The following is a 22788-nucleotide window of genomic DNA, read 5'->3' on the forward strand; positions in this document are numbered from 1 at the left end:
AATAAACTCCAACTTTGACTGCTAATGTCCTGTCCAGTTGGAACTGGATATTCTAACTGGTGTACTCAGTCCCCTGCACCCGTCTTACATCAGCGGACCCGTGCAGGGGGCAGCTGAAGTTGAAGAAATAGATCGCCCACAGAGCAAGACATCCAGGACATTCATGTGGGCTTTACACCAGATTTTCCAGCTCTCCGCTGAAAGATATGAGAGATGTGAGAACTGAGTTTCCTGATTGTCTCAGATATTAAATGCTGAAAGAAAATATGTAGGACTGGAAAGGTGTGCAACAGGAATATGATGATTTTTAGTCTGATGGCTCAGTGTTAAGGTGACTGGACTCATAATGAAAAGAGCTTGTCTGAAAATAGATTTCTGAATATGGTGTAGAATGATTTATTTCTGTAGTGAAACTTAGCCAGATGTATAACAAAGAAAGCAAGGTTTCAACTCAGAACAAATCACCTGGGAAACATTCAAAGTATCCAGGTTGGAACCAGACAAGAAATCTGGCTTGCTAATGGATGGTTAGTTACTGCTGTGATTTGTGATAAACTGAGGTGAAGAATGACATGCAATTTAAAAGTCATATTTATTTAAAGCACATAATTCATTAGGATGCATAAAGGGAAGCCAAGTTTTAGGTTCAAGGGCAGAATGACCAGATATTAACAATGCAATGAGCCAATAAGAAATGAAGGAACATATACAGTGTCTAGACTTTGATGCTTTTTTTAATGATGTACATTTGCTGCATGCTCAAACAAGAAGTGCCTGCATATTTTTTTCTCTCTCCACTTGCTGTTCAGGTGCTTCAGTTGTCAGATTAGTGTTAATTTAGCAACTCACGAATGTGTACAAGTTTGAGAGTTGCCATATTGGTTAGGCAAATGCTTGCCATAGACCAAACTGAAACACAACGGCCCTCCAAACAGCATCCTTTAGCCTTGTGCTTTCAAAAGCATAGCTAGCAGTAGGAAGCTGCCCCTTCCCCACTCCCACAACCATTGCTATCTAAAGGACACAATTAGTGCTTGCCGATTTGGTACCGATTCATTTACGTCAGTTGTTATTATTCTGTGTACATACATCTACTGATGCTTCTGGACATATCTTCAGTGATGTTCCTGGAATCATCGGGTGTTTTGGGTCTTTCAACATCATACAACCTCCTCCAGGTGACCCAGCCGGGGCTGATCAGACCCCAGCTTGTGTCCAGATGGCTAGCTACTTATGACTCCATGGCTCCCCTCTTTTGAGCCACAGCCATCTTGAGGCCCTCTCTGCCGCATCGGTGGTACTGCGGTTGGCTCTCCTCTTCCTCTCTCCCTCGATGCCCAAAATGCTGAAGGCTCTAACTAAAGAACGGGCTATGAATCCCCTACAACCAACCTCCACTGGGAGACACCTCGCTCTCCATCCAGCCTGCTGACAGTTGCTGACCAATCCTGCGTACTTGGAGAGCTTCCTTTCAAAGGCCTCCTCCAAATTATCTTCCCATGGGACTGTCAGCTCCAGCAGCACCACTTGCTTAGTAGACTCAGACACTAGGACAATGTCTGGTCGCAGGGTGCTGGCTGCGATATGGTTGGGGAACTTCAGCTGCCCTTCGAGGTCTACCAACGGCTGCCAATCCCTTGCAGAGGTCAGAATGCCTGCAGATGTTCTTTTGGCAGGTATTGGCTGCTCCCCAGCTCTGACTAAAGGCAATGGTCTGCTTGGAGGGTCGGGACCGCTTCGCCCACTCAACTCCTGCGCTGGCGGCTTCAGCGATGGTCTTCAGGACCTGATCACGCCTCCACCTGTACTGTCCCTCACCAAGTGCCCTTGCACAGCCGCTGAGGATGTGCTCCAGTGTTCTTTGCTTGGAGCACAGTGGACACGCAGATGACTCTGCCTTACCCCATGTGTGCAGGTTTGATGGGCTTGGAAGCACATCATACACTGCCTGGATGAGAAATTGTATGCGGAGTGGTTCAGCTTTCCAAAGATCGGCCCAGGTCACTTTCCTCTCAACCGCATTCTCCCATCTTGTCCAAGCTCCCTGTTGCTTCATTCCCACTGCCTTGCAGGTTCTCATCTCCTCCAGTACTGTTCTCACCTCCTCCTGGACTAGACGACCCCTTTCCTCCCCTCTGGTGTCCATTTGGGGAGTTGGAAAGGATCCTAGCCCAGCTCGGCCTCACGTGACCACTCCCACCAGCCTCCTGTGACACAGCCTTGCCTCTGCCTCCTGAACAGCTTCCTTTGTCCTCCACTTCCTGCCAGTACTTACTTGGATCCCTGCTCTAGCCACCTTCGGGTCACTTGAGTCCCTATACTGTAGCACTTCTCTGGCTCTTGTTACCTTGAATTCTTCCTCCAAGGATTTGAAGGGCAGTTGCGGTTTGTTGTGGTGTCCATAGAGTGCGATGCTGCTCAGGCTCTTTGGCAGCCCCAGCCATCTCCTGAGGTGGTTGCTAACCCTCCTCTCTAAGGTTTCGACTGTCGAGATCGGAACTGCATAGACGGGGAGGGGCCCCAGGATTCTGGGAAGAATGCCATGCTGATACACCCAGGCTTTAAACTTCCCAGGTAGGCCAGACGTCCACAGATTTCAGCCAGCCATCCAACTCGGTGCAGGTTGTCTGAATGGATGTTGTGTCCCTTAAAGAGCTGTCAAAAACTTTGCCTAAGCTCTTGACTGGCTTTTCTGTGATGGTTGGGATGGCTGTGCCTGCGATGCTGAACCGGAACTTGTTCTCCACCTTCCCTTTCCTCAGCACCATCGATCTTGATTTGGCAGGTTTGAAACACATCCGGGCCCACTCCACCAGCTTTTCGAGCCCTTGCAGAATCCTCCAGCAGCCTGGGACTGATTCTGTGGTGACTGTGAGGTCATCCATGAATGCCCTGATAGGTGGTTGCCGTTGAGCGGAATTCATTCTGGGCCCTCTGGACTCTGGTTCAGCAGACTTAGTGAGCATGTTCATGGCTAGGGAGAACAGTGTCACTGAGATAGTGCACCCTGTGATGATGCCGACCTCCACCTTGTGCCAGGTTGATGTAATTGCTCCTGAAGAGACCCTCATCCTGAAGTTGCTGTAATAATCAGCACTAAGGTCTCTGATTCTGCTGGGGACGTGATATTTGGTCAGTGTGAGCTACACCAGCTTGTGTGGAATGGAGCCATATGCATTTGCCAGGTCGAGCCACAACACTGACAGGTTGCCCTTGTTCTCTCTGGCCTCCCTGATGAGCTGTGTCACCACACCGATGTGCTCCTGACAGCCCGGCATCCCTGAAATGCCACCCTTCTGGACTGATGTATCAATATAGGTGTTCTTTGCTAGGTAGGTGCACAACCGGTTGGAAACTGCACTGAAGAAGATCTTCGCCTCGACACACAGCAGGGAAATGATGCAGAACTGGTCTATCTGGGTGGCATTTTCCTCCTTCGGGATCCACACCCCTTCAGCCACTCTCCACTGTTCTGGGATCTTCCCCCTTCTCCAGAAGATTCTCAGGATCTTCCACAGACACAGCAGGAGTTTGGGGCAGTTCTTGTACACTTTGTACGAGGTGTTGCTTGGTCCTGGAGCCGAGCTTGCCCTTGCTTTGCGGACGACCTCTCTGACTTCCTTTAGTTGCAGCTCTAACATGTCGAACTGCACATCCGGTTCAGGTGGGTCTATTAGGATGTCGCACTCTCCCAACTCCTGCTCTCTTTCAGGATCATTATATATCTTCTTCAGATGTTGGTCTATGTCTTCCTGCGAACAGGTCAGTTTCCCACTGTGCTTCTCCCCCAGCAACTCCTTGGTGAACTTGAAGGGGTTGGTGACAAAGGCAGCACGTTTTCGAGCCCTTTCACAACGCCGCCTTCGATGCCACTCTGCCCGGCGGAGGACCCTGATCTTCTTTCGTAGTATGCACATCAGCTGGGCCAAGCCAATGCGCTCCTCTTCTCCTGCCTCAGCAGTCTCCTTGGGACTTCAGCGCTTTCATCTCCTGCCTGATGTTGTGGATCCTCAATACTCTTTGGTTCTTCGAGTAAGATGTTTTGGAGCCTTCCTTCTCCTCTTCTCCGAACCGTTCAACTGCGATACTGACAATAATTGTTGTCACGGCTTGCAGCTTCCTATCAACCCCTCCCTTCGCCGTTGCCTCCAGAATTTGGTTAACATCGTCATCAAACTGCTTCCACAGTGAAGTCATGTTAGCTGCAGGCCATTTGATCCACCTCCTGTTACACTTCATGTTAGAGGGATTAGTTTGCAACACTTGGAGGTTCCGGGCACCATAGGGTGACTCTGGGCCTGGCCCCTCCTTCGTCTCACCAGGTTGGACACCTGTGTGTTGTGCTGCTCCTGCTCCCGCCAAACACTTCATCCTCGCTTAGTGGATCTTCAAACCGCGATTCAATAAATGTTTAGTTAATTTAGGATCTACAGGAGCATTGTGCCAAGGGCAAATGGATTTTGTCTTGAGCTTGTGCTTTATGCACAAACCAGTTGCTCCCAGACAAGAGGGCATTAGTGGGTATTTACCTCTTGTACACACAGACAGTGACCAGAATGAAAATGGGACAGGATGAACTGCTAGAAGGGGGAAGGAGAAAGGTAAGAGATCCCAGCAGAAGTTCTATAATCCCAATAATTCAGGGAGCAATTATCCAACATGAACATCAGTGTGGAAGAGCATATGAGACAACGTTACCTCACTAAGAGCATCAAGACTGAAACATGCTGACTGCTGCATGCACACTTCCAATTTCACAGCAGGTCAAAGACTGGACTGTCAGTACTGTCAAGGTTATTCTAGCAATTAATATCTATGCATCCAGAACCTTTCAGGCTCTAGATATATTAATATCTTGTAGTTTGGCAACATCTGTTGCATGATGTTCTCCATTTCAAGACAGCCAACAAACATTGCAAACACACAAACTTGCAATGTATCAAGAGTGTCATCAACATGGCTTTGAGATTGCCACATATCCACTACAGGCCTACATCAAATTTTCATTTCCTGAGCAAGATTCTTGAGAAAGTAATTTTCAACCAACTCAACAACTTTCTGAATGAGAACAATATTCTAGAAAAGTTTCAGTCAGGTTTTAGAGCAAACCGCAGCACAGAGACAGCCCATACCAGCGACATTAGGCTCAGCACTGATGCCAACAGTCTCATTTCCAATTTTTCTAGATCTAAGCGCTGCTGTTGACACAATTGACCACAGTATTCTCCTAGATCACCTTGAGAACTGGGGTGGCCTCTCTGGTAGTGCCCTTAATTGGTTTGTTCATACAGTATATCTAAGAGAGAAATTTTTTGTCTGTCTTGGAGACCAATTTTCTAAGAGATACGATGTACCTTTTGTTGTGGCTTAGGGAAGCTCTCTTGGTCCCTTACTTTTCCCCTTATACATGCTGCCTTTAGGAGACATCAATGGAGAGCATAAACTTGATTTCCATGGTTATGCAGATGACAATTGTATATCTTGGTTGAGGCTGATGATAATAACACCATACCTTCTCTGACTTCTGGTACAGCCACAATAAATAAATGAACAAGCAATAATTTCCTAAAACTAATTGAAGATAAAACTGACGTAGCTTTGGTTGATCTCAAAGCCTAAAGAAATAAACTTCTTTATAACTTGGCTCCCTTTGTAAAATCAGAAATAACATACCTGGGTGATATCCTTGATTCAGATTTGAATTTTAAATCCCTCATAAAGAAAGTGACCAGAGCAGTATTCCTACACATTGCTACAGTTTATAATACTGCTTGAGCTCTCTGCTGGTCCCTTACATTAAAATAATCTCCCTCAAAAGATAATTAGCAGGTCTGCTTTTTTTGAACTATGCCCCAAAACTGTAGAATTCAATACCTAAAACTATAAGGATGCTCCTTGCTCCTTCCCCCTTCCCCCCTCCCCCCCCACCCTTTTCTTTCTTCCATGGCCTTCTGTCTCTTTCACCAATCAACTTCCCAGCTCTTTATTTCATCCCTCCCCCTCCAGGTTTCACCTATCACCTGGTGGTTCTCTCTCCCATCCCCCCCCCCCCCATTTAAATCTACTCCTCAGCTTTTCTTCTCCAGTCCTGTCAAAGGGTTTTGGCCCGAAAAGTAGACTGTAATTTTTTTCCATAGATGCTGCCTGCTGAGTTCCTCCAGCATTTCATGTGCGTCGCTCGGATTTCCAGCATCCGCAGATTTTCTCTGGTTTGTGAACTGATGGCAGTCATCTGGCAGGGATTGATGAATGGACTGAGGTTGACAACGAACTGGTGGGACTAGCATCACTTCAAAGATGATAAGGAAGCATGATTTTGTTTACCAATCTGGCCAAAGATTAAAACTTGGGGTTTAGAGTGGGACAAACTGGATGACAATATAATCATGACCTTTCAATGACTGGCGTGCATTATGGAAAGTGGGTGATTAAACCAAAGAAAGCACCATTAACACTATATTATAAGACCATAAGTTCATAAGACCTAGGAGCAGAATTAGGCCACTTGGCCAATTGAGTCTGACAGCATTCCATCATGGCTGAGTTATTATCCCTCTCAACCCCTTTCTCTCACCTTTTCCCCATAACCTTTGATGTCCTGATTAATCAAGAACCTATCAACCTCCACCTTAAATATACCAAATAGCTTGGCCTGCACAGCCATCTGTGGCAAAGAATTCCACAGATTCATCACCATCTGGCTAAAGAAACATTTTCACATCTCAGTTCTAAATAAACGTCCCTCAATTCTGAGGCTCTGGCCTCTCATCCTAGACTCCCCCACTACTGGAAGCATCCTTTCCACATCCACTCTATCCAGACCTTGTAGTATTCAATAGGTTTCAATGAGATCCCCCCTCAATCTTCTAAACTCCAGCAAGAGAAGGCAGAGAGCCATCAAATGCTCCTTACAGGTTAACCCTTTCAGTCCTGGGACCTTTTGCATGAACCTCCTCTGGACTCTCTCCAATGCCAGCACATTCATTTTTTTAGATAAGGGGCCCAAAACTGCTCACAATACTCCAAGTGTGGACGAATGCCTTATAAAGCCTCAGCATTACATTCTTGCTTTTGTATTCTAGACCTCTCGAAATGAATACTAACATTGTGTTTGCCTTCCTTACCACCAACTCAACCTACAAGTTAACCTTTATGGAATCCTGCATGAGAACTCCCAAGACCCTCTGCACCTCTGATTCTGGAATTTTCTCCCCATTTACAAAATAGTCCATGCCTTTACTCCTTCTGTCAAACTGCATGGCTATGTACTTCCCTACATCATATTCTGTCTCCCAATTCATTACCCATCCCCCAATCTGTCAAAGTCCCTCTGCAGATCCCCTACTTCCTTAACACTACCTATTTTTCCATCTACCTTCATATTATCCAAATCATTGACTTACATGAAAAGAAGCGGTTCCAAACTTCTATCCATTCCAGTACATTTCCCATAATACCATGGGCTCTTATTTTGTTAAACAGCCTCGTGTTCAGCACCTTGTCAAAAGCTTTCTGAAAATCCAAATCAAAAATATCCACTGACTCTCCTTTGTCTAACCCCATAACTCCTCAAAGAATTCCAACAGATATGTCAAGCAAGATCTCCCCTTCAGAAAACCATGCTAATTTTGGCCCATTTTATGAAAAGGCTCCAAGTACCCTGAAACTTCATCCTTGATAATAGATGCCAACATCTTTCCAACTACTGAAGTTAGACTAACTGGCCTATAATTTCCTTTCTTCTGCTTCCCTCCCTTCTTAAAGTGTGGAGTGACATTTGCAATTTTCCAGTCCTCAGGAACCATTCCAGAATCTAGTGAATGATCATTACTAAAGCCTCCACAATCTCTTCATCTCCCTCATTCAGAACCATGGAGTGTACTTCATCTGATCCAGGTGACTCATCTACCTTCAGATTTTTCAGCTTCCCAAGCACCTTCTCCTTATTAATAGCCATGACATTCACTTCTGCCCCTGACACTCTCGCAGTTCTGGCATTCTGCTAGTGTCTTCCACAGTGAAGACTGATGTAAAATGTTTATTAAGTTCATCTGTCATTTCCTTGTCCCCCATTACTACCTCTCCAAAGTAATTTTCTGAAGTCTCATATTCACTCTCGTCTCTTTTTCTTCCTTGTATATCTGGAAAAAAATTGTATACTCTGTTATATTATTGGCTAGCTTATCTTCAGATTTCATCTTTTCTCTCTTTATGGCTTTTATAGTTGCCTTCTTTTGGTTTTAAAGCTTCCCAATCCTCTAACTTCCCAATAATTTTTGTTCTGTTATGTGCCTTCTCTTTTCCTGAGGACTGTATATAACTCCCATCATGATCTTTTTACCTTTGCAGTTTCTTAACTCTACCCACAAAGATTCTTTATTTTCCGAGCAAATGTCAGCTTTTTCTAAGGATTTGATTACAATTTTTATTAACTGGGCCACCTCCTCCTCTGCCTACTTGCCTGTATTTTCCATACAATGTTTGTTCTTGGATGTTAGCACCCAGCTATGATCTTCTTCCAGCCACAACTCAGTGAAGACCATAACATCATACCTGCTCATCTCCAACTGTAATAAAGGTTCAAAAGTACAATTTAATTTCAGAGAAATGTATACAATATACATCCTGAAATGTTTTTTATTTGCAACCATCCATGAAAACAGAGAAGTGCCCAAAGAATGAACAACAGTTAAATGTTAGAACCCCAAAGTCCCCCCCAGCTCCCCCGTCCCGCGCATAAGTGGCAGCGAACAGCAATCCCCCCTCCCCCCACCGGCAAAAAAAGCATCAGCACTCACCACCGAACACTCAAGTGTGAGTAAAGCAATAGCAAAGACACAGACTTGCAGTTAACCTAAAGTCTTGGCGTTTCACCCGGTATTCAAAATACCACAGGTTCTCTCTCTCCCTAATAAGGGAGAAAATGATGTCAAGCAACACACATCAAAGTTGCTGGTGAACGCAGCAGGCCAGGCAGCATCTCTAGGAAGACGAAGGGTCTCGGCCTGAAACGTCGACTGCACCTCTTCCTAGAGATGCTGCCTGGCCTGCTGCGTTCACCAGCAACTTTGATGTGTGTTGCTTGAATCTCCAGCATCTGCAGAATTCCTGTTGTTTGCGAGAAAATGATGTCTCCATTTTCCCAGCGAGCGGGGAGACATAACAAACAACTCACCAGTTTACGATATTAAAAGTCCATTACGTCGCTTTTTTTCAAGCTCTGTGCCTGAAAATTGCAAAGATACCGGGTCTCCTGTCCTGACACTGACCCTCGATCCGCCCATCTCCAGAGCCCCGAGATCCTAGGCTTCTGAATCTGAGCCGCACATTTAGGCCGAGCCTTTGGCATGCCGAACAACAGTCGGTTATGGAACTCCGAGAGCGGGTCCCATTCCCTCAAATTACCGTGGTCAGCATGTAAATCCAGGTCAGGGTCTTCAAAAGAACCCTGAAATGGAAAAATAGAGATATTAAAGATGGAAATAGAGCTGTTTCCAAAGATGTAAGCAAAGGAGTCGCCATTAGGCACATTAACCCTCCTAAACTCGGCCTTTCAAGATTACAAGATCATCTGCCTTATTCTGTATATTGGGTGCATTCAAATGTATCACCTTCAGTCCTGTATTCATTACCCTTTTTGATTATGTCCCCCTGTTACACTTTAACTCATCCCACTGACTGCAATTTTGCGCTATCATCTGCCTGTCCTTCCTCACAGACTCACTACACACTGCATCTACTTGTATACCCACTGCCCTATCTTCAGCCCTATCAATCCAGTTCCCAATCCCCTGCCAATTTAGTTTAAATTCTCCCAAACAGCTCTAGCAAACCTGCCTGCAAGGAGATTGGTCCCCTTGGATTCACATCTTTTTTTTTTACAGGTCATACTTTCCCCGGAATAGATCTGAATGTACCAGAAATCTGTTTCCTGCACCAATTCCTCAGCCATGCATTCATCTGCCAAATCATCCTATTCTTACCCACACTGGCACATGGCACAGGCAGCGATCCAGAGATGACTATCCTGGAGGTCCTGCTTTTAAGCTTTCTGCCTAACTTCCCATATTCTCTCTTCAAGACCTCCTTCTTTTTCCTACCTATGTCATTGCTACCAATATGTACCTCCCGGTTGTTCACCCTCCCTCTTTAGAAAGCCATGGACCAGATTCGAGACAACCATGAACCTGGAACCTGGATGGAAACATGCCTTGTTCACTTTCTGCTCCTCTAACTATAGAATCCCTATCACTACTGCAATCATCATCTCTCCCCTTCCCTTCTAAGCCACAGGGACAGTCTCAGTGCCAAAAACCTGGTCGTTGAAGTTTTCCCCTACTGGGTTGCCCCCACCCAATTGTATCCAAAGCGGTATACTTATTACAGAGGGGTACTAGCTGCCTATTCCCTTTCCTTCTCCTGATAGGCACTTCCTGATAGTTGCCTCCCACATCTCACACAATGAACGTACTACTACACCCAGATCCATCCTCAGTCCACGATCTATGTACCAAGAGAGGAAAAAAAAACTTAAGAGAAACTTCATTGGTTGGAACCTCCTACTGTGCTTGCCCAAGTCTATGCTCATCCAAGCCTGTTGAGCCAAAGCTAATAATGTCTCACTCCAACAATGGCATCAATTATCCATTGCAAATTCAGAAACAGAAAAATAAAAGCAGTTTTCTTAAATCTATTTCTTCTGAAGTGTATTTCCCACTTTTTGTGGTAGTGAATTCCACAGGATCTCTAACATCTGACCAAATATTTGGTTTCTCTGAAATGATGACCACCATTGTCACCATGGTCAACTTCAACAAATTCACCTGACATTAACGTCATAAATTTCAAATGTACTTAGAAGTTAACGTTGGGTTTGGTGATGTAATTTTGAAGATGGCTCAGCATTAGGAAGGTCTTGGAAAGGTTTGTGGTATTGCTGTCAGAGATTAGAGTTTTTGTGACAGTGAAAGAAAAACCCATGACATACCATATATATGCCAAGAGGCTTTGTGATGTGTCTTTCCTTACTGACCATCAGAACAGGAATAACTGATATCTGTAAAATCTTGTTTTTGACTTATTGTAAAAGAACTGATCCTGGCACAATTGTCTGAAGAGTATAGGTTCTTCATGTGACAGTGTGCCTTTCCCGTGGGTCTTCTGATTTTCTTCCACATCACAAAGATATGCTAGTTCTTAGTGTCACTGGTTACTGTTTGGAAGGATAAACTCCAAGGCAGAGTACAAAGTAAATGGCAGGATACTTGGTAGTGTGGAGGAGCAGAGGGATCTCGGGGTACATGTCCACAGATCCCTGAAAGTTGCCTCACAGGTGGATAGGGTAGTTAAGAAAGCTTATGGGGTGTTAGCTTTCGTAAGTCGAGGGATAGAGTTTAAGAGTCGCAATGTAATGATGCAGCTCTATAAAACTCTGGTTAGGCCACACTTGGAGTACTGTGTCCATTTCTGGTCACCTCACTATAGGAAGGATGTGGAAGCATTGGAAAGGGTACAGAGGAGATTTACCAGGATGCTGCCTGGTTTAGAGAGTATGGATTATGATCAGAGATTAAGGGAGCTCGGGCTTTACTCTTTGGAGAGAAGGAGGATGAGAGGAGACATGATAGAGGTGTACAAGATAATAAGAGGAATAGATAGAGTGGATAGCCAGCGCCTCTTCCCCAGGGCACCACTGCTCAATACAAGAGGACATGGCTTTAAGGTAAGGGGTGGGAAGTTCAAGGGGGATATTAGAGGAAGGTTTTTTACTCAGAGAGTGGTTGGTGCGTGGAATGCACTGCCTGAGTCAGTGGTGGAGGCAGATACACTAGTGAAGTTTAAGAGACTACTAGACAGGTATATGGAGGAATTTAAGGTGGGAGCTTATATGGGAGGCAGGGTTTGAGGGTCGGCACAACATTGTGGGCCGAAGGGCCTGTACTGTGCTGTACTATTCTATGCTCTATGTTCTATGTACTGTAAATTTCCTCTTACAAGGTGGGTGGTTGGATAATTGGGGTGGAGTTGATGGCCAGGCGAGGGAAAATAAGTTGCATGGCAAAAATAGATAAATAGGATTAACAGGATTATTCTGAGAGCTATCAATAGGTTGATGGGTCAAATGTCCACCTTCTGTGTCATAAGGAAACATAAAATGATGAGGAATCAGCAGTGCTGTGATCTCTTTCTCTATCCTACCTGCCTGCCAGTCTTTTGTGAGATCCATTGGACTCAGGATCTAATTGTGAACAGGCTCCAGTATTCATTTAAGCTGCAATTCACAGATTGTGAATTGATATGGAGATCAATACGGAGATAATGTGAATTTATTTGCTAGCCCATTTTAGGAATGGAGAAATTGAGTATTCCATTGAACTTATCAACCTCCAATGTTCTGACTCACTTCACAAAAAACAGAGCAAGGGAAATCTGCTCAAGATCTACCACATTCGAATTCATTTGGAGCAGTTTCCATGCTATGGCAGGGAGCCATGAAATTAACAGTGCAATCTGATCATAGATAATAATCTTGAAGTAGTAATATGTCCAATAATATCCAGAATAAACCTTGACATTTCCAAAAGCTCTTGGAAGCAGTAGAATATGTCACACTGATCCTGTGAAAACATGCTCTCATTTGAAATGAAAAATGGTTGAACATTCAGTTCTAAACATGAAACAAGGTGATGGGGAGAGACAGGGAGAAAGACCCAGACAAAGAGAGACAGACAGAGAGAGACAGAGCAAGAGATACAGAGAGAGAGAAAGACAGACAGAGAGAGAGAGAGAGAGAGAGAGAAGTGTGAACGTTATGCAATATGCTTGTAGGATGCTCTGTGCACGCTTGTCAACTGTGAGGTGTGGATTTGAGGCTTGCAGCAATCAAGGACAGGGGTGAAATACTTGAATGTTCAGTCATAGTTCAGATTGATAGCTGACCAAGGGGATTGACAAGGGCAGTGTGGTGAATGTTGTCTATACGGATGTTAGTAAGGACTTTGACAAGGCCCCACAATGTAACTTGGACTGGAAGATCAGATCTCATGGAATCTCGAGTCTGCTGAGCAATTGATACCAGATTGGTTTGATGGTAGGAAGCAGAGAGAGGTAGTGGAGGGCTGATTTCCATATTGGAGGCTAATGTCCGGTGGTGTGCCACAGGGATTAGTGCAGGGCCTCTGATATGTATGTTAATATTTACACAGAAAGTAATAGAGTACATAGAAAAGATGATTAGTAAGTTTAGAGATGATAAAATTGATGGTATAATGGACAGTGAAAAAGATTGTCTAAGGTTATAACAGGAACTGGATCAACTGGGAAAGTTGGAAAAGGAATAGCAGATGTAATTTTATTCAGAAACATGTAAAGTGATGTATTTTGGAAAGGTAAACTAAGCCAGGATAAACACAGCAAATGGCAGGGCCCTGTGGAGTGTTGATGAAATGAAGGATCAAGGGGTACAAGTAGAAACACAATTAGACAGGGTAGTGAAGAAGGCATATAGCATCACACACAAAATGTTGGAGGAACTCAGCAGGCCAGACAGCATCTGTGGAATTTCGAGTCGAGGCCCCCGACCATCGACTGTACTTTTTTCTATAGATGCTGCCTGGCCTGCTGAGTTCCTTCAGTATTTTGTGTGTGTTGCTTTGACTTCCAGATCTGCAGGTTTTCTCTTGTCTGTGATTTGGAGGCATATAGCATTATTGTTTTCACTGTAAAAATGCTATTGAGTACAGGAGTTTGGACGTGATGTTCAAGAGGCTGGTGAGATGGTGCTGAGAGTATTGTCTGCACATCGGATCAACGGGAAGGATGTGATTAAGCTAGAGAGGGCACAGAAAAGATAAGCAAGATTGTTGCTAGGACTGGAGAGATTGAGTTATAAGGAGGGTTTGGATATGCTTGAACTATTCCCCAGAGCAAAGGAAGCTGAGGGATGACCTTATAACATTTTACAGATGAATTGGGGGTGGGGGGGGTGGATTGGGTCAATCGTCAGTCTTTTTCCCAGGGTTGGGGAATCTCAAAATAGAGGGCATAGGTTTAAGCTGGGAGGGGAAGAAATTGAAGGAAAAGTTTATCACATGGAGAATGGTGAGTATGTGGAACAAGCTGCTAGAGGAAGTGGTAGAGGTGGCTGCAATTACATTTGGGAAGATACATGGACTAAAAATGGACTAAACACAGGCAAATGGGACTCCGTAAATGGCATGGACAAGCTATGTCTGTTCCTGTACTGCTTAACTTTATGATAAAGATTGGTTGTTGAGAGATCTGGTGAGGTGAAAAGAGCAGTGGCTGAGGCCAATGTTGAGTGGATATGGTATTAGAAGATACACTGACCTTGACCAGTTATTCAAGTTAAGTCAAGTCAAATCACTTTTTATTATCATTTCAACCATAACTGCTGGTACAGTACACAGTAAAAATGAGACAACGTTTTTCAGGACCACGGTGCTACATGAAACAATACAAAAACTACACTGAACTACTTAAAAAAATACAAAAACTACACTGGACTACAGACCTACCCAGGACTGCATAAAGTACACAGAACTGTGCAGGCATTACAATAAATAATAAACAAGACAATAGGCACAGCAGAGGGCAGTAGGTTGATAGGCCGATGGCTTGGGGGTAAAACTGTTACATAAATAAACAGCTGAAATGCGGCGTCCGGGATTCCGTCCGTTTCTGTAGTCCCTCCGAGTATTTCGTTGGAGTCGGATGTCGTCCAATATAATGTCCATTGGAGAGCAGAATGGACGGGAGAGCTGGCCGGCTAGGGTTTGCTTTTTTCCTAGCACAGACTCCTGCCCACTCGCCTCGCTTCCACTTCCTCGCACACTGCTTACGACGTCCCCACCTCTGGCCACCGGCATCAGGTGACTCCAAGGACTGCAGGCCCCATTCCCTCAGCAAGCAGACATTGGAGAGCAGAATGAATGGGAGAGCCAGTCGGTTAGGACTTGCTTTTTTTCCTGGCAGATATATTTCAGATTATTGAACTTCTGCACACAGCATTCATATTTTAGAGCAATTTATCCATTTTTATCCATCCTTACTATAGGGCATGTTGAGAGGAGGGTTCAAGGATCCCCTCTCTGACAATATATGACATTGCAATATATGATTTTGCCTCTTTAATTTCTGAAAGCCAATCCACCAGCTGTTTCCAGTGGCCTGCTGTGGTTAATCATTACGCATAGACTATTCTGAGTAATTTCAGCACTTCTGGTAATTAGAAGGGAGAGTACAGAGAAAGTAAAATGCACATAGGAATGTTTTGCCAAGACTGCAGTGGAGGCCAAATCCGTGCGTATATTTAAGGTGTAAGTTGATCGTTTCCTAATCAGTCAGGTCATCAAAGGACATGGCGAGAAGACAGATGTTTGGGGTTGAGTGGGATTTGGGATCAGCCATGATGGAATGGTGGAGCAGACTCAATGGGCTGAATGGCCTAATTCTGCTCCTATGTCTTATAGTCTTATAGAAATCCAACTGCACAGAGCATGGCAAGCTACATTTATTTCAGGTTAATGTCCATCACGATGGCCGTGCCTATTTTTGGCAGCTGTCCCATTGAACCTTCAATAACTTACAAAGCAAATCTCTGATGCTGAGTCTGACTCTGTGACTCAGAAGTGAAGGGGGTGGGAGAGAAGAGGCGAGCTGTGCTGATGGGGGATTCATTAGTTAGGGAAACAGATAGGAGGTTTTGTGGACAAGAATGAGATTCCTGGATGGTATGTTGCCTCCTGGGTGCCAGGATCAGGGACATTGCGAATCTAGTGCTCAACATTCTTAAGTGGGAGGGTGAGCACCCATGTACTGTAGGGACCAATGACATAGGTAGGAAGAGTGATGAGGTTCTGCAAAGAGAGTTCAGGGAGTCAGGTGCTAAATTAAGGAGCAGGACCTCCAGGGTTGTGATCTCAGGGTTACTACCCATGCCAAGAGCGAGTGAGGCCAGAAATAGGAAAATTGTACAGTTTAACATGAGGCTAAGGATTTGGTGTGGGAGAGATGCCATAGAATTTTTATCTCATTGGGCTCTCTTCTAGGAAAGATAGGACCTGTACAGAAAAGACAGTTTGCATCTGAACTGGAAGGGGACTAATATCATAGTGGGAAGGTTTGCTATTGTTGCGCACTGGACTGTAAACTAGAGTTGCAGGAGGATGGGAACCAGAGTGCCAGGACAGCCAGTGGGGAAGTTGTGGAGATGTTGTTAAGACGTCAGACAAAATCAGGAACCAAAAGGTTGAGCGTGGAGAGACTAGTGTCCTGAGCTGCGTATTTCAGTGCAGGTATTGCAGAAAAGGCGGATGAGCTCAGGACATGGATCAATACCTGGAATTATGATGTTGTAGCCACCAGTGGGACTTGTTTGCAGGAGGAGAAGAACTGGCAGCTTAATATTCCAGGGTTCAGTTGTTTTAGATGCGACAGAGTGAGAGGGATTAAAGGAGGAAGAGCGGTGTTACTAGTCAGGGAAGTGTCATGGCTGTGCTCTGTCAGGGGAGACTGGAGAACTCATCTTGTGAGATGTTATGGGTGGAACTAAGAAAGAGATGACCATGTTAATCGGGCAATATACAGACCACCTAACAGTCCAAATGATTTAGAGGAACAAATTTAGAGAGAGATTGCAGACGTCTGCTAGAAAAATAACGTTATAGTAGGTGATTTTAATCTTCCACATATTGACAGAGACTCCTATACTGTAAAAGAACTAGATGGGATAGAGTTTGTCAAATGTTTTCAGGAAAGTTTCCTTATTCTGTTCACAGAAGTCCCAATGAGAGCGTGTGCAAAACTTGATCTGCTGTTAAGGAATGAGACAGGGCCACTGACAAAAGTTTGTGTAGGGGAACATTTTGCATCTAGTGATCATGATGCCATTAGTTTCAAAGTAAATATGCAAAAAGATAGGTCTGAGCTGCGGATTGAGATTCTATATTGGAGAAAGGCCAATTCTGATGGGATCAGAAAGCAACTAACAAGTGTGTATTAGAACAGGCTGTTCCCTGGCAAAAGTGTACTTGGTAAGTGAGAGGCCTTCAAAGGCAAAATTTTGAGAGTACAAAGCTTGTACAGGCCTGTCAGAATAAAAGATAAAGATAACAAGTGTAGGGAACCTGTTTTGCAGGAGATATTGAGGCCTAGGATAAGAAAAAGGAGGTGCATAGCAGGTATCGGCAGGTAGGAACAAATGGGATGCTTATGGAGTATAAGAAGTGCAAGAGAACACTTAAGAAAGAAATCAGGAGGGCTAAAAGAAGGCATGAGGTGGAGGAGAATCCTAAGGAAATCTACACAAAAATTAAGAGCAAAAGGATTGCAAGGAAAAAAAATTGGTCCTCTGGAAGATCAGAATGGTAATGCGTGAAGCCAAAAGAGATGGAGGGAGATCTTAAGTAGATTTTTTGCATCTCTATTTACTCAGGAGATGGACACAGAGTGTGTAGAAGTGAGGCAAAGTGGCATCAACTTGATGGACCCTGTAGAGATTACAGAGGAGGTGTTTACTGTCCTGAGGCAAATCAGGGTGGATAAAGCCCCAGGGCCTGACGAGGTGTTCCCTCAGACCCTGTAGGAGGTAATTGCAAAATTTGCCTGGGTCCTAGCAGAGATATTTAAATCATCCTTGACAACAGATAAGGTACCAGAGGATTGGAGGATAGCCAGTGTTGGTCCACTGTTCAGGAAAGCTCTAAAAATAAACCGGGAAATTATAGGCCAGTGAGCCTGACATCAGTAGTGCAACAGTTTTTGGAAGGTATACCAAGGAACCAGATATATAGGTACTTAAAGAAACATGTACTGATTAAGTATACTCAACATGGCTTTGTGCATGGTAGGTCATGTCTAACCAGTCTTATAGAGTTTTCTGAGGAAGTTACAAGGAAAGTTGTGAAGACAAGGTAGTGGATGTTGTCTACATGGACTTTAGCAAGGCATTTGACAAGGTCCCACATGGAAGGTTGGTCAAGAAGGTTCAGTCACTCGGCATTCAAGATGAGGTAGTAAATTTGATTAGGCATTGGCTTTATGGGAGAAGTTAGAAGGTAGTAGATGGCTGCTCCTCTGACTGGAGGCCTGTAACTAGTGGAGTGCCGCAGGGATCTGTGCTGAATTTGTTGTTGTTTGTCATCTATATCAACCACCTAGATGATAATGTGGTTAACTGGATCAGCAAATTTGCAGATAACACCAAGATAGGGCTTGTAATGAATGCGAGGAATGCTATCATGGCTTGCAACAGAATCTGGACCAGCTGGGAAAATGGGCTGAAAAATGGCAGATGGAATTTAATGCAGACAAGTGCGAGGTGTTGCACATCAGTAGGACCAACCAGGGTAGGTCTTACACAGTAAGCACTAGGCCACTGAGCAGTGTGGTAGAACAAAGGGATCTGGGAATACAGGTGCATAATTCATTGAAAGTGACGTCACAGGTAGACAGGGTTATAAAGAAAGTTTTCGGCACATTGGCCTTCATAAATCAATGTATGGAGTACAGGAGATGGGATGTTATGTTGAAGTAGTATTAGACGTTGGTGAGGCTTAATTTAGAGCATTGTATGTAGTTTTGGTCATCTACCTACAGGAAAAACGTAAATAAGGTTGAAAGTGTACAGAGAAAATTTAAAAGGACATTGGTGAGTCTGGAAGACCTGACTTATAAAGAAAGATTGAATAGGTTAGGACTTTATTCCTTGGACTGTAGAAGATTGAGAGGAGATTTGATAGAGGTATGCAAAATTATGAAGGTTATAGATACAGTAAATACAAGCAGGCTTTTTCCACTGGGGGGGTGGGACTACAACCAAAGGTCATGGGTTAAGAGTGAAAGGTGAAAAGTTTAAAGGGGAATTTTCTTCACTCAGAGGGTTGTGTGAGCGCGGAGTGAGCTACCAGCATAAATGATGCATGCAAGCTCGATTTCAACGTTCAAGAGAAGTTTGCATAGGAACATTGGGTAGCACAGGCTCTGGTCCTGGTGCAGGACAATAGGAGTAGGCAGTTTAAATGGTTTTGGCATGGATTTGATGAGCTAAAGGGACTGTTTCTGTGCTGTACTTTTCTATGACTCTGCTAATAAACCAGCATTACTATAGTAGGCATTAATTACAAATGCATTGATTAAACACTGCCAAATATTGTGAACAGTTTCAGATATACTAAGTCTGCATTTATTCCTTTCAAGATTTCTGCTGATTATGGATGAAGCAGTTTCAATTACCTGTTTACTCATTGTTAAAATGCAGTTAACATTGACATTCTAGATATCAAGCAGTAGTAAATCAAGGCACACACAAAATGCTGGTGGAACGCAGCAGGACAGCCAGCATCCATAGGAAGAAGCACAGTCGACGTTTCGGGCCGAGACCCTTCGGCAGGACTAACTGAAAGAAGAGATAGTAAGAGATTTGAAAGTGGGAGGGGGAGGGGGAGATCCAAAATGATAGGAGAAGACAGGAGAGGGAGGGATGGAGTTAAGAGCTAGAAAGTCGAAAGCTGGAAAATCAAGGCAACAGGACTTGCTGTGTTGTCTAGAAGATGTTTCGCCATTCATCCGTCTCCTCAACAGTTCACACCTCCATTCATGCAAAGATAAAACAAATCACCCTCTCGTTACCTCTATGACTCTTAACGATTCTCATGTGATTGCTGTACCTTTAAACAACTCAGAGTTTATAAACCGGAAAATTACCCACCATAGATTAAAACCGAAGAAGCCTCTCAGATGAATGGTGAAACATCTTCTAGACAACACAGCAAATCCAGTTGCTTTGATTTACCACTGCTTGATAGACTGAGAACCTTCATAGACATAGCAAGATTCTAGGTGCAGCTGCTAACAGTTAGGTGTGGCAGTTGTTCAGAGGAATCTCTATTTTTAACTTTTTTTCAGTTTTAACATCTAGCAGATAGCGAGGATAAATTACAGTAATATCATTGCTCCTGCTTAAAGTGGTGTGGGGGGCTGTATTTCTAAAGCAATGTGAAAATATTGGTGTTAATTACCCTCATTAACCTTTGAGAGCAGGCTGACATCACACCACCATTCTGTAAGGATGCCTAGGAAACATTAAAAACAAAGAGATCAGCCCCTCAATACAAATCTGTATTCTTTGCCTGCATGTGCTTAAAAACTGGTCCACTAACTGATAAGGAAATTTGTTTAGCACACATTTAAATCCTTTTGCTGGAAACAGCTAGAAATGCTACATGTACATTTGTGACTTTATCTGAAAATTGAATTATATCCATGGGTCAAAGACAGTCCCCTTCCCCAGCTCCTATTTTCTTCTATTTCAGTGAAAAATGAGTGTCCAGTGTTGAAAACCAGCCAAGAGTATTCTGTATTTGTGAAATGGATTAGCCTTGAAAATTTAATATCTAGCACAGCAGCTTGTGGTAGAAGTACATTCTTAAACTGCTTCATTTTGAACAGAAATTATTCAAAACTTTAAGTAAAACATATTTAATAATAAAGTATTTTCCTTTGTTTTCAAGCACACAATCCATCAGTCTAGTCTTCAAGGACACCCATAAGTCACTTATGTATAAAATTATTGAGATCAATAAATAGTCGGCACTTCTATCTATTGGATAATAATACGTCGGTGTATCTTCAAAAAGAAGTTCTCCTTTAAAGTGGGGCTTGCTTTGAGAAAGAAGTCTGCAATTTATTTAGATATTTTCTCTCTGCCTGTTCCCATTGCAATCGTGCCAATAGGTAACAGCCAGCTTTGGTGTGAAACAGTGAGCCGAAAGTATGAAATAAACTAAATGCTGTTTCCTATAGCAACTGCTGCTTTAAATTATAATAGTCAACATTAAAGTTCCTTCTCAGATATTTTGTTCCAGCTGTTTTCTCTGATATACTGTATAAATTGAAACAATTATTCTATAATTAATATCTATTATCCTATTGTGTAACATCCTGAGTAAATACAACACTTGACAGTGTGAGAAAGCCCCTTTTCGGAACATCTATTTGTTATTCAGTACTTGGAAAGATTATGTGCCTACGTTTGAGAGGGAAAAAGCAAACCAAACTCTTGCGATTCTGGCTCCAGAACTGCTCTGCTGACATCAAAGAGTCTGAAAGATGAATGATTCCTCATTAGGAAATCTACTGAAAGTCTGAAATGATGCCAGCAGATTGTGGCTGTGATTTTTTTTTCATAAACCATGTTTTGTGAAAAGGACCTGGTGTAAGCAGTCAAGATCCATCTTAACTCTCCACTGCTGTCAACTCACATTGGCGGCCCCCAGGGCTTCTGCTGGTCTTGAGGATCAGCTCATTTGCAAGGAAAATGCACCTGCATGTCTCATTGAGATAGGATGCAAACACTGAAAGAGAACAGATGTTCAGGACACTCACATTCTTTAAGCATTATGTCCTTATCCTGTGAACAAAAAGTGGTTCGGAACAACCAATGGCATAGCTCTAACACAGGAGTGTCAAACTCATTTTAGGTCACGTGCCGGATTGGGCAAAATGCGACCTCATGCGGGCCGGATCAGTTGTGCACGCGAGCGTGCTCCCACAGCTTTCGTTGCCTTCATTTTTTCAACCTACTCTCATGTATCTCAGTCTCTGCTATAACTACAAAGTGTTTCACTTTACCAATTTTGTTTCTTATGAAGAAGATTGCCTAGCAAGCATTATTTTTATCATTGGTATTAACTTACAGACGTAGGCTACAAGAAAGTTGTGACAAGAGAGAGAAAAAATGATGCTATTTCGGCTAAGATTGTTTTGGGAGCCACACGCTTTCCATTAATAAACCATTTGAAGTCGAACATTAGCAGACACAAATGTAGACCTAACGTAACAAATTGTAAATGTAGGCTACACAACTGCACCTAATTTTTATTAGCCTGCTTCCAGCAATCAAACTCAGACAATGAACACAGTTAGCTTCTAATTTTTATTGAAGTGATCACATTTACAATAATAGAAGTCAGAAAATGAATGCATGACAATATTATGACACTCAATATTTCATAATGCATTTTGCTTACATGTCACAGTGCATCAAACAGTGTCACTCATTTTTCACTTGCTGCTTCCAGACACCTGACACCTCTTGGCTTTAACCAGCCTGTCGACATCAGGGACCAATTTCTGGGCAGTTGTGATTTTCATAATATCATTTAGATGTCTGTGTGTCAGCTGCGAGCGCAGTTTGGATTTGTTAATGTTCATTATGGAGAACGCCTGCTCACAGAGATATGTTGTCCCGAACATGCAAAGGATCTTTGAGGCAAAGTCTGTCATCTTGGAGTACATCGGTCCCAGGTATTGATAGAATGAGTCCAGACCCACAGTATCAAATTTATATTTCAAAGCCGAGTTGCACTGAAATTCAATTAGTTCCATTTGGAGTTCCTCCAGCACATTTGATGCTGCATTGACGGCAAACGGCGAGCAAAATAGTGAGAATTCCTTCTCGAGCTGAGTGAAGACTTGGAAACGATTCTGAAACTCACTTTTCGGTCGGGATATTTTGTCCTTGTACATGTCCATGTTGTCATTATTCCCATTAGTGACACGCACAGACTGCAAAAAGGGGAAATGAGCTGGGTTTCTCCAGGATAGTTGCATCTCCCACAGCCCAATTTAATTTGAAAGGCACAAATGCTGTCGTAGTGTTCCATAACAAGTTTGTTGCGGCCTTGCATGTTAACATTAAGCACATTTGAGTACCCTGTTATATCCACCAAAAATGCAAGATCATGAAGCTAGTCTGGGTCATCCAAC

General features: G+C 43.5%; 1 pseudogene; it reads right to left on the bottom strand.

The window, feature by feature from the left end:
• Window positions 1-1242: 1242 nt before the first annotated feature.
• Window positions 1243-22554, bottom strand: LOC134345983 (uncharacterized; annotated as a pseudogene).
• Window positions 22555-22788: the final 234 nt, after the last annotated feature.

The sequence above is a fragment of the Mobula hypostoma genome, chromosome 4 (assembly GCF_963921235.1).
Source record: "Mobula hypostoma chromosome 4, sMobHyp1.1, whole genome shotgun sequence".
Lineage (NCBI taxonomy): Eukaryota > Metazoa > Chordata > Chondrichthyes > Myliobatiformes > Myliobatidae > Mobula > Mobula hypostoma.